General features: G+C 29.1%; 1 protein-coding gene across 2 annotated transcripts in view; it reads right to left on the bottom strand.

Moving 5' to 3' along the window:
• The window catches only part of LOC123298005 (protein N-terminal asparagine amidohydrolase), a 118,351-nt gene that overhangs the window by 62,209 nt on the left and 43,581 nt on the right, over positions 1-12,561 (bottom strand). Inside the window, exon 1 of one of the 2 annotated variants that reach the window (XM_044879858.1) lies at positions 4,237-4,286. The exons of the other annotated variant lie outside the window; for it this stretch is intronic. The gene's annotated coding sequence lies outside the window, so the exon portion shown is untranslated. Of the gene's footprint in view, positions 1-4,236; positions 4,287-12,561 lie in introns of those variants that run through there. 2 annotated transcript variants of the gene reach the window in all.

Below are 12,561 nucleotides of genomic sequence, written 5' to 3'. Positions count from 1 at the left end.
AATGAAAAGAGTGATTAATACTTCAGAAATAAAACATGGAGTATTTGGAAACGACTGTTAATCAAAAACAATTATTATAAAAAATGTGATTTATAAACCTCATATTTCATAAATTTCAATTTATGAAAAACAGATTTACGAAAAAAACGTCGTCAACAAGACTATAAGAGCTACCAGAAGGGACATCGATTCTGCATGTAACTGAAATTCCCACAGTTCCCACCAATTTTGGGATGAATTAAATTCTTATGATGTAGTCAGTTAAGAATGTTGCTTCGCTACAATATTGTCAAAATGTTTTTGATTAATTATATGGACAGTAAAAGTACATATAAGCAAGCTTATAGTGAAATGAGATATAATTTTTATCCAATACTGCGTACCGCTAGAGGATTCATTTACACAATAGTAAGTATATGATTAGCTGTTTTAAATATTTCTACTATAGTTGTTTCTGTTACAACAAGAATACTTTACTATAGTTATTTTATCCACACAATTCTTACAGTATCCAATCCACTAACAATTAGTGGAAGGGATTTAGTCTTATTTTAAACATATAATTCTAGTAGAGATAAGTTTTTCATAAAGATGGTGATATCGTAAATATCTCATAAACGGTGAGGTTTCGTCTTGGTGTAGTTATTTACTTATTTTCCAACTACCTTAATAATCAGAAACATATAACGATTGAACATACGTCCGAAAAACCCTTTGACCACATTGAAAAGTACAAATTTTATATTTCGATTTAAAAAAGTACTGTTTATATTTTAAAATTTACAGTTGGTTTTTTTTTTTTAAATAAATTTACAAAATTAATATTTTACCTATATTTGAATGCAATAAAATATTAATAAAATTTTAATATATATTTAAGGTAGATTTTCACAACAAACAAAATTTGTTGATTTACATAAAAGCTATGTGTAACAGATGTTACAAAATATATATTGGTTTCCAATTTCAATAACTTTCAAAAAGTTATATCGTATTGAAAAGGTACGTATATCTAAACGTACGAATAATATTGTTGGATATTTTAAAAACAAGGATAAAGTATAATGATATATCCGTAAATTTTTTAAAATATTATATTGTTGAAAATAAAATTTATTCCATTGGTCTTTTATAAAGCTAAAACTGTGGAAACAAGAAATTGTGTATTTTTCATCTTCGGTATACACAATATTTATAGACTAGGTTATTTTATTTCCAAATGCGTTGCATCATAGCGGATGTGATAAAATTTCGATAAACGAAAATTCACTTGCATTATTCTGGATAAAAATTAACCTATGTCATTTTCTGACCACTAAACTACCGCTACCTATGCAAAAAATCGATGCTTTGCCTATGTGCTATTTCAGACTATAATCCACCCATGTGCCAAATTTAATCCAGGTCCGTTCAGCCGTGATTGAGTAACAAACATCCATCTATCAATCCTAACTTTCATGATTATAATATACTAGCATGATACCCGCCCGCTTCACTGGGCTTAAAAGTAAAAACCACCTCCATTTAATAGCACTCGCAGGGTGCCATCCACCTCCCTTGATCTACTTCCATAACACTAGCAGGGATTGTTTTACAGAGCTAAAATATATGCACAGTATATCAGAAAAGTCATAAATAAAATTTGGAAGTTATTTTCATCTGAGAAGTTGATAGTGTTGAACTCTCGTGATCAGTGCAGTGCGTCTTCATTATTAGCTTTATTTCAAATATATTATGGTGGTCATTTAGGTTATTTTGATAAGACATGCCAGTTTGTTCTAGACTTTTGAAACTTATGAAAATTTTCGTTAACTTTCGAGAGTGTCTTTCATAGGAGATAATTGAAATAGTTAATTATAGTACGCCAGTGTCAAAATAAGTGATCTATATTATTCTACAAAAACAATTTAGTACGTATTAATTATTAGATAGTATTAAGTTGTTATTTAAGCATTATAATGAATAAAATATTAAAAATATTTTTAATATAAAAAATTATAACTTATGTTAAATAATAAATTTACATAAATGTGTGTCCAATCAGTGCACCAGTCAATCGTTCTATAGTTTATTAAAACAACTAAATTAAATAATATATAATTTATACTAAAATTAATATTGAACACAAAATACCTATAATTACAAATAGTTATTTACATATAATAAATATAAAATAAGCAAAAAAAAAAAAAATTTACATATACAATTTATTATTTCAATCTATTAGCATGATTAGGTATTATATTTTCTAGAAACTATAACTAGAATATTTATTTCGGGTCACAGAACTATTAGCGTAAGTATTGAGAAGTTTTAGTTTTTTTTTTATCAATATGATGTAACTTCATTCATATAATCAGTAAATATATAACATATAAATGTTAAATGAATACTTTATCTTGCAATTTTTTTTATCGGCTCTTCCACCATTTTATTTAGACAAGTGGTGTCTGCTTTATTTTTATCTATTATTTATATACATTTTTATTTAGTCCCAAATAATTATAGATGTATTTTATTAGATTTTTATTGCGGAATCGTAAGCAAGTAAGACGTTCATAGATTTCTTAGTCTGCCAAAAATTATTCAGAAAAACGCTTGTATACATAAATAAATAACTAAATGCAAGCGCTCTTTATACACTTGTTTTTTTGTTTATTCTAATAAACAAACGCAAAAATATACAAATTAAAATAACCCACACTTATAGCGCGCTCGACACCCTAAAAATCGAAATTGCAAACACTACATATGCAGTTTTTCGGATGTCGAAAAACGGTCATTTGTATACAATTTATTCAACTATATTCTTTTTGGAAGAAGATTAAGTAAAAATTGTCCTGAAAACGAACGTACGTAACGCCGTTTTTTACGAGAATTTGCGTTGTAGGAAGAAAGTTGGTAGGATATTTAAATACTTGTTAGCAAATTGAATATGCTAGTTGCTCAGTAATACTAATACAGATATACATTTTTATACTTTTCCCGACGCTTCCACCATATCCAATATACACGGTGTGCAATTTTAATCTATACACCTAAATATTTCGATTTGTAGTTAACCAATCAAACAATTACTTCAACAAAAGTTGCCAAGTTTGATAGGGAACATCATGTTCTGACATAAGATTGGACCTAGTTCTTCAGGTTTATTTAAAAACCAATTTAGATACTAAACGGTAAAAGATAGAATAACACTTTACATTAGCAAGTTGATCCTCATTAAAAAAAACTAACATAAAAATAAGTCATCATATGATCGATGGAATTTTCATCAAACATAAAATACAAACCCGCGATTAAAGCTCTAACATTTCAATGATTTTATCGAAGATTAAAATACTTTTACAATTTAAAACTTAAAACATATACCTATAAGTTTTAGTTAGTTCAGCCCCTTTAATCTCGAATTCGTAAGTTAAATTGATTAAATTGTACATCAAACAACTGCCTACCCTTTGTTTACTCATCAATTAATTAAATCAACCCTTGTTTATGTATTAAACATAAATTATTAAATTGTAATAATTAAACTAATTTAATAACACATATTAACAAAATACACAAATCTTAAATCTAATGAATGAAACAACCTTTTGAACATAAAACTCTCAGCTGATTTTATAACAAAATCAATAAATTGAACAACTGAACTGGTCACATGTTATATACATGACCCTTAAAACAAACGAACGTCGGACGACATTGTATATTTGAAAAGCGTGCATGCGTTCACTACAATAGGAGCAATAATATTACAACACTGTTTTTATTATATTTACAAAATAAACAAAGCTTTTTTGTGAGCTTTTTTAGTACAATAAATAAACAGACAAGTATAAAGGAACCGTTATTCAAAGCTTTTGATATTTAATCTACAGGTAAATTATCAATTGTTGTAAGTTTATTTCAATAAATGGATAATTTGTACACCGCTTGTATTTGAATTTTTATTTAAAAGTAAAAATATTATTTCATTTGACTTTGACCCTTTATTGTGAAAAGGATACCTTTTAAGATACTCAGTTAAATATGTGAATTTTTGTTATAGGTTTTGAGAAAACTAGAAAAGCATAAACTAGGAAAGCAACAGTCTTCGTTCGAACAGGAAACTTTTACCGAACTTAAAGTTGAAACTCAACCAACTAAGTATTGTGTTAAATGATCTTAATGCAGTTACGTTAAGCGGCGTTTTTCGTTATGATTAAAATGACAGTTGACTTTCAAATACATTACCTGTTGGTTTTCTATATTTACTCAGCTTCAACATCCATGATTAAAGAAAGAAAAAAAAACTTAAAACAAAAAAACTCAAAACACTTAAAAATAAGCGCGCACAAATATTCGAATCGCGATTCTAACTAAAAAAACTTATGTATACAGAAAAAGTAAACAAATTTTCTCATTCAAGAACATTTTTCACCACGAGAAAATTTTTTTAGCTTAAAAATACCACACTTGAAAAAATAAATAATGAAAAATCTCGAAGAAAGATAATACAATGAAAATGTACTCGACAACTCTAAAGAATCTTTCTTTCTATGTGAAGTGTAACTAAACTAAACACCACGTTGTATTTAATACACCTGCAAGACTTGCACTAGGTCTATACGAGCAGATGGATAGACAATAACTGAAGTATAAAGAAACAGCCTTTACTATTACTCGGTGTGTACATCACCGACGAACTCTGACAATGTTGATGTAAACTATTTAGAGAGTTAGCTGTACATGTATATGTGTAGTCCATTGCTAGAGCAGCTCTGGTAGAGTATACGTTTATGTGTATATGTATACCTATGTTATACAGAACGAGTCAAGAAAATTTATACTTAGGCATTTCGTCGACTGATACAATTTGACTTCAATCCGACTAAAAAGAGTCGAATAAGCGTTACACATTAAAATCGGACATTTTATTGCACTGAACTTTGCGACTGTAACGCAACCTTTGCTGAACTAGAACCAATATAAAATTAATTACAAAAAACAATATAATATTTTCAAACAAATTGGAAAGGTGTTAACTTTATTCTTTGATTAATTTAACGATGTAATTAGTAGATAGAAATCAATTCAAAAAGTACTCACCTTTCTTGTGGCGGGCGGTATTATCTATATTTTTTTCAAAATTTTATCGTTTAAAAGTTTTGCAAGTTATCAGATGTTAAAGATAACCGAGACAATTTCAAGTAAGTACAAAAGTATAAGGAAATTTTTTTGTTATGTCATAATGTACGCTCATATTGGGTTGACTACTAAATCAAAAGTATGTCTTTTTTAAACTAATTTTACAATTAATTCATACCCTGAAAACTAAAAGTAGCTAAAAAATTGAATTCTTCAAATCAAACGAATTTTAGAAGTATTTGACTTCTAAAATAAATATCTTCAATTTTCAGAAAATCTTTTATATCTTGTAAATAAAAAAAGTTAGCGCTACATTAATGTAACAAGGTACGAAAGGAATATAGTTCCTACTATACCCGTTTGCCGAATCTCAAGAAGAATGTCACACCACGAATTATTTTCCATTTTATGACTATTAACTTCATTTACTAGCAGGTTCTACATTTTTTTACACATTGTACGTATGGGTGAACTCCATAATCATCCTTCTGACATGGGTGTATAAGAGTAGTACTCTACTTGGAACACAATTTATATACATGTGTGTGTACTGTGTATTGTACATGTGTTATACGTTGGAGGAGTATTCTATATAGTATAGTAAACTCCATATATGAATATAACGTTAGTCGCAGAAACGAAGCAATGAAGTTCGAAAAATTTGAACAGTAAGTCGGATTTAAATGCGCTTTTCGGCCGGCATTTGATTCGGAAGAGCAGCAGAAAATTTTATGACTTAAATTGATTTATTAAAATTTTAAACAAAAAAATTGCATAAGTAATATGCATTTTATAATTGCATTTTAAATTAACCGTAAATATACTCAATTCACAACTCGGTTCATTGTAATGAAAATGATTCCAAACTTGTAACTCGGGGGTTTTCGGACTTGCTGAACCTGAATATTGCATCGGTATCCGAGATACCTGTTTCCCAGGGTAAACGGTATCCTTATCGTCTCCTGGAGTTATCGGGAAATTCGTTATATAATCGGTTCAAACTGTTACTGGGAGGTTTTTAAAGTCACTGAGTCCGGATATATGACGTCACGATATTCATGTGCGACCCAAGCAGCGAGTTTGGACCGATTATATAACAAATTTCCCGAAAACTCCAAGAGACTACTGGGATACCGTTTACCTTGGAAACCAGGTACCTCTGAGACCAATTCGTGTTCAGCGACCCCAAAAACCCTCGAGTAAGAAGTTTGGAATCATTTTCATAATTATTAACCGAATTGTGAATTTAGTATATTTACGGTTAATTAAAATGCAATTAAAAAATGCAAATTGCATATTTTTAATTTCTTAAAAATCAATTTAGGTGATAAAATTTGCTGACCCTCTTACGATTTGAATGCAGAAAACCACATTCATATCCGACTTACTGTAAAAAATTTTCGAACTTCGTTTCTGCGACTACGTAGTGAGTATGTCGTTTTGGCTTTAGGACGATGTCGGTTTTATAAGTATATGTGTATATGTATATCATATTTAGGATATATGTATTGGTCGTTTGCTGACTTGCCTTGGTTGCTGGAGTTTACGATCACGACATTATAATAATAATAATGTTTCAAGACGACGATGGACGATGTTCATTTGTTCAGGTACGTATTTTATTTCCCTCTTCATACACATTGGGTCAAATTGCGCATAGCAACCTTGTCAGCAGCTTTAGTACTAATAGATCCGGCAAAAACTGTCACTGAGCATGATTAATTTTTGTATGGTAAATTTCTGCAGACTCCCGTTTAAAACATGCTCCTGAAGACAAAAGTGCAGGTGGATAGTTCGGTAGTATACGGTTAAAACTAATTAAGTAATATTGACCGAATCATATAATTGGAGTCAAAATTAACAAAAAATATTCTAAGAAATTTTTCTCTAAACCTTTCAATTTTCGAGTAAAAATTCATAAAATTTGAAAAAACGCTATTTTTACGATTTTCATTCTTCAAATAGTCTATGAAAAACTCAAATTTTTAATATATATAAAATTTTGATTTGTAGTGTAAAGCTTACTCAACATCATTCCGCAAAAATTTTTGGCCTAGTTGCATTTTTTTTTAAGTGCTGGATTGTTAATTGTTAAGAGAGCGCACGAAAAATCACCCAACCATAGTGATTTTCTGTTCTACACATGCTAGATAGATGGGATTTTCACAATTAACAGAAAAGTTCGAAAAATTGCATTTTCCATAACTGGACTTTTTCTCTATCTTATAATTTCCTGACTTGGTTATGCAGAATTAAATATAGCATCACAAGTTATAGGCATTAAAAAATTGATGGCTGTTCTTATTGTCAAAAAAATTATAAGATACTGTTTCGATAAGAGGAAACAAATGAAGAAATTAACTTTCTACAACCATGAAAGTAAGGAAAAATAATTAATTTTTAAACTTGGAAAACTTCCAATAAAACCATAAATTGGCCATGAAACGAATTGAACTTTCCCGCATATCTAATTTGATCAATACGTACCTGTTGGTTTATTACTTAAAGGAGTAGTACCTTACATATACACATATATCAGTGCCTGAAGTCTACGTAGTAAGCTAATGCAGGCACTAGTATACACATACACAATGTCACAAATACATATACATTTATGTCTGTTAGTCTATTCATCGACTTGTCCATCCGTCGTTGTGTTTTCTAGAGGACAAGAAGAATACAAGAAGACAAAAAATATTAAATTATGATTGGGTTATTACATTTGTTGTGAATACACCTATTATTTTTCAAAGAGTATTTTTCGATTAAAATGAAACGACTATTCATTTTACGTTCTAATCAAAACCTATAAATTTCTACAATCTACAAAGTATTTTTCCAGTAATTGGAAAAGTTGGAAATTTTAAGCGAAGTTTATTAGCAAAACACTAAAGTTATTGACTATAGGCGAAATTGAATCAATTTTATTCCTTATTTCATTACTGAAGTATTGGCTAGTTTTAAAAATGATGATTTTGTAGGATAAACTCTTCATAAGCGGGGAGCCCGTGCCAGAAATATTTTTCAATTTCATGGAAATTAATTTGTAAGAGACCATTTTATTGTAGATTTTATATATTTTCAGGAAAATTGGTGTGAAAACCCCAATTTGACCAAAATATACATTTCTGCCAAAATAAACCCTGGCACATCTAGTCCATATTGTACCTTTCGTTAAATAGTATTGATTCATATACGAAATTTCGAAAACCGAGTTAATTTTGCTATAAAATTTTTTGCAACTAATAGATTGTAAAATAAAGAAAGATTGAAGTGCCCCATTTTGTTAAACAACGGAGAGGCTGAAAAAGTATCTCAATGGTGACTGGAATGAGGGGAAATTTTACAAACAAAGATATTAATGTCCTTACAAAATCATGTCCTTATTTCCACTCTTTTGTGATTTACAATTCTTATGCCTATCATTTTCTGATGTTAGATTCTGTCCAGGAGTTCATTTAATGAACATGATTTATTTATTCGCAAATTTTTCTTCACTTTAGCACTGTCAACATCTTACGATCTGTCGAAGAATTTCTCAATTTTAACAAAAAATGCAGCAAGATTTTGCTTTTGCATGCCCATTTAGCTATTTATTACTTTTTGATTCGTTTTTTGAACATAATATAAAATCATTTTTGACTTTTAATGAAAATCGGCAATATTTTTATAAATATTTTTGTGGATGGTTAACGGCGCTTGACTGATTAATAATTTTAAAAATAAAGATACAAATTTCTAAATGATAATTAACTATGATCCAAGATTATTTGAGCCATAACAATCAATCTGCTTCAAAAAGTTCATTTTATTTGAAATAAATGATAGACTAAAATTTTGATATTGTTGAATTCATCATAACATAAACATATAGGTATCTTACAATAATAATAAACATATAAGTAAACTAACTTACTATCTCATAGGTATTATTAATTCTTCCTGATTTAATAACAATAATAATATTATGATTATTATATGTTGTGTGATATTATGTTGATATTATTACATTATATGTATGTACAAGTGTATAATAATAATATACAGGTAGACGTAATACAGTAATAGACACAAAAAATGTACTACAACAGACCAACAGATTCAATATTCCTTTAGGGGTCATTCATAAATTACAAGGCCCGTTCAAGAGTGGAGAGGTTAGTTCAAAAACTAATCTAATGCGTGAGGGATGATGTGGCAATAGAATCAAGCTACATAATTTTCTTGACATATTTTCTTTTTGGCAAAATGGAAAATATTTGGATAATTTCAAACATTGGTTACTTTTACACTTTAAGGACGTATGAGCATGACAACAATGTTTGATTTAAATTTTTATTTAATTTATGCATGTGTGGCTTGTAATCATATAGTGTACGGCTTCTATGGCCTTTCGTTCAGACCGTTAAACACATAATTTTTTTTTTTAATTTTGTGAAAAGAATACAAAATGTCTTCTTGGCTGCTTAAGGCTATGGTAAGATACATGGAGGCAAGAAGACAAAGAGGCTGGAATTAAGATACGTAGTTTATGGAAACTCTAGTACCCATATCTACAGAATTCGTTAAGAACTTGAAACTGCAAGTGAAACAATACAGGCAATCTTATCCTATTGTGTATTGCATTAATATTTGATCTGAAGAAGGAGAAACGTTAGATTCAAAAGCTTTAATATTAGGTGTGTATGTCTCATGTCAAAAGCGTGTGTGTGCGTTCGGTGCTTCAAATACAGATTGGTTGCAACAAGTTCATCTTCAAATAAAATGTAGATAAACTAGATCTACTAACAAAATAGAGTATAATGCAAAATACTATATTTTTAACATTTCTAGAAAAAGACTTGCACACTATTGGCTTAGACAAGTGCACCTAGTCAACACTGATTGGAAAATTAAAATTAATAGATGTTAGTTAATTAATACAAGGTGATTCAACATATTCTTAAAACTTGGTATTAAAAATACCAGAAAATTGTAATTAGACATATAAGTTTAAAATCAAAATGAATTGCGTAACAATCAAAATCCCTATTTTTAGATATTTCAACGTAAAAAAAATCACAAAAAGGGAGATGCACTGAAGGTTACGATATTCCAAATATTTCAACAATGTACGACTAACAGTTTCTTGAAATAGCTTTAAGGATTCTCAGAATGTATAATTCCGTACTTTGGACAAGGAAATAAAAATTGATCTTGCCATCAGCATGATTTGAAATGGATTTGATAATTTAAAATAAGAACAAGATAGTTTCTTCTATATTTCTATTTTTTATTAAGCTTGGCTCTAAGCATTATAAAGTTTAAATTTTTACAAATAATTTTTTTTATTTGCTTTTTAACAAACTTTGAAACGACGTCACAGTTGACAGGCACTGTACAAACTCTCATTGTATCAACTCTTTTTTTAATGTAAAAGAAGTAAGGTAATAAAAACCACAATACATCCATTATATTATACCAATAATAATATTTAATTTTTAATATTAATAGTTTATAATTTTATATCATTTTACTTATACATTATGTATATGTGAAGAGTACTCGTGTACGTATACTGTGCTGCAATAGACAAACGTAGCGCAGGCTGAGGTAAGAGAGCGTCGACGGTTAATATACAGTCATATTTTTATAGATTATTTATTCTTTTTTGTGGTTGCGTAATTTATTTGTTGATTTGCAACTCAACGTTATTAACTTTTTTTTAGGTCATTGTCATCCTGTGTCATCATAGATGTATACGGAATCATAACTGGAAAAGTAGATAAGTAAAATCTGTGAACACAGTATTTGATGGTATAGAAACTTCTCTTTTTTCCACCACGAATAAAAAGCTTCTACTCTGCGCCAAATCTCAAGACTAGGTAAACTTAAGAACAGCCATTCTCAATTTTTGCTTTTTTGGAGTACTTTCACTTTAATTTTGTTAGCCTATTTTATATCAGATCTTGCGATTTGATATAAGAAATGCAATACTTTGAACTGCTTTTACCCTGCAGTTGTGTAGTTTGCGATCAGTATATTTTACTGGATATAGCCCAAATTCCAGTTTTTGAGCCCGTTTTTCGTTTCAAAGCGTGTTGATTCAAAAAATAACATGTTTTCGACTTTTTTTTCTTCCTGAAAAATATTCTTTTAAGCAAGTTTTTGGAATTCTCGATTTAGATGTCTGACCTTAAATTGTTCATAAACAAGTTGATTTTGTAGTTTGTATATTCCGAATTTATTTCCCAAAATTTGGTCTCAAATTTTTTAGGTAAGACAAGGAAAAACTTTTCGAAGGTAAAAAGATACAAATGCTTTTGTAGTAGATTTTGCAGTTTCAGCGCAATAGCAAACTAATGGTATAATACAAATAGGTTAAGGCTTTCTTCAACTAACAGCAACAAATTTACATCAAAAAAGAAAATAAATAATTAAAAGTAAAAAAATTAAAATAAAATCCAAAATTATACACCATCGATTAATCAAAAATACCTAACAGTGATGATGGATAACAATGACATCATACCAATATTAAAATAAACAATAATTTTATTAAAATATGAGTCCAGAATTAGTAGAACTACATCATGTATTAATTATTATTAGTAATAATCTAAAAGTAAAATAAAATACTAGTCATAGTCTCTCATGTAAGAATGTGTTAGGACTCCGTATGCACACTGTTAAAATAGAGCCTTTTATTGCAACGAAAATGTTTCAAACTTTATTATGAATAACATGCTTTCGTCTTAAATTCTTACAAATAAATATATACCATCATTAAACATAATTTTTTGAAAATATCGCATATTTAAACAAACTAAATTTAGATACTCAAAAGCAATTTTTTAGACGTGCAGCTTCCTTGATTTATTCACGGGCAGGTCATAGATATATTTTCGTAGTATCTGTTTGTAAATAAAGGACCCCGTAATATTAGATAGGGAAATGGCTTTCTGTGAAACTTTTTCTAACCTACCCTCTTTATAAATAATAATAGGGTTTTACCTCCGTTTCTATGGCATGTACGCCTATAACAGAGGCCACCTACATCATTATTTGTTAATCTTTATTTATTTAATTACAAACATATTTACAATTACATTTTTGATGTGGGTGGAGTCGGTTACTTCGTTCTTATCCAAGCGACGACAATGTGATCAATTCTACCGCCCTCATTAATCATAATTGTTCACACTGCCGCTGCTTGGATTCGAACCCACAACCTAAGTCTAAATGGTTTAGCCCGTAGCTCGAAAACTACTTGTTAAAAAGTATTGTGGCCCAGAGAATTTTTGATCAGAACAATCTGAAGAACATTTTGGGGATGGCTTGAAAAAGTTTCACAGAAAGCCATGTTCCTAATCATATACTAGAACTGTAATATATTCGTAGCTTCATGTTCATTTTTTCATTTTTCAACTAAGTTGATTTTCTTTTCTACTA

This window comes from Chrysoperla carnea, chromosome 4 (genome assembly GCF_905475395.1).
Source record: "Chrysoperla carnea chromosome 4, inChrCarn1.1, whole genome shotgun sequence".
Classification (NCBI taxonomy): Eukaryota; Metazoa; Arthropoda; class Insecta; order Neuroptera; family Chrysopidae; genus Chrysoperla; species Chrysoperla carnea.
This window is presented reverse-complemented; position numbering and strand designations above follow the sequence as displayed.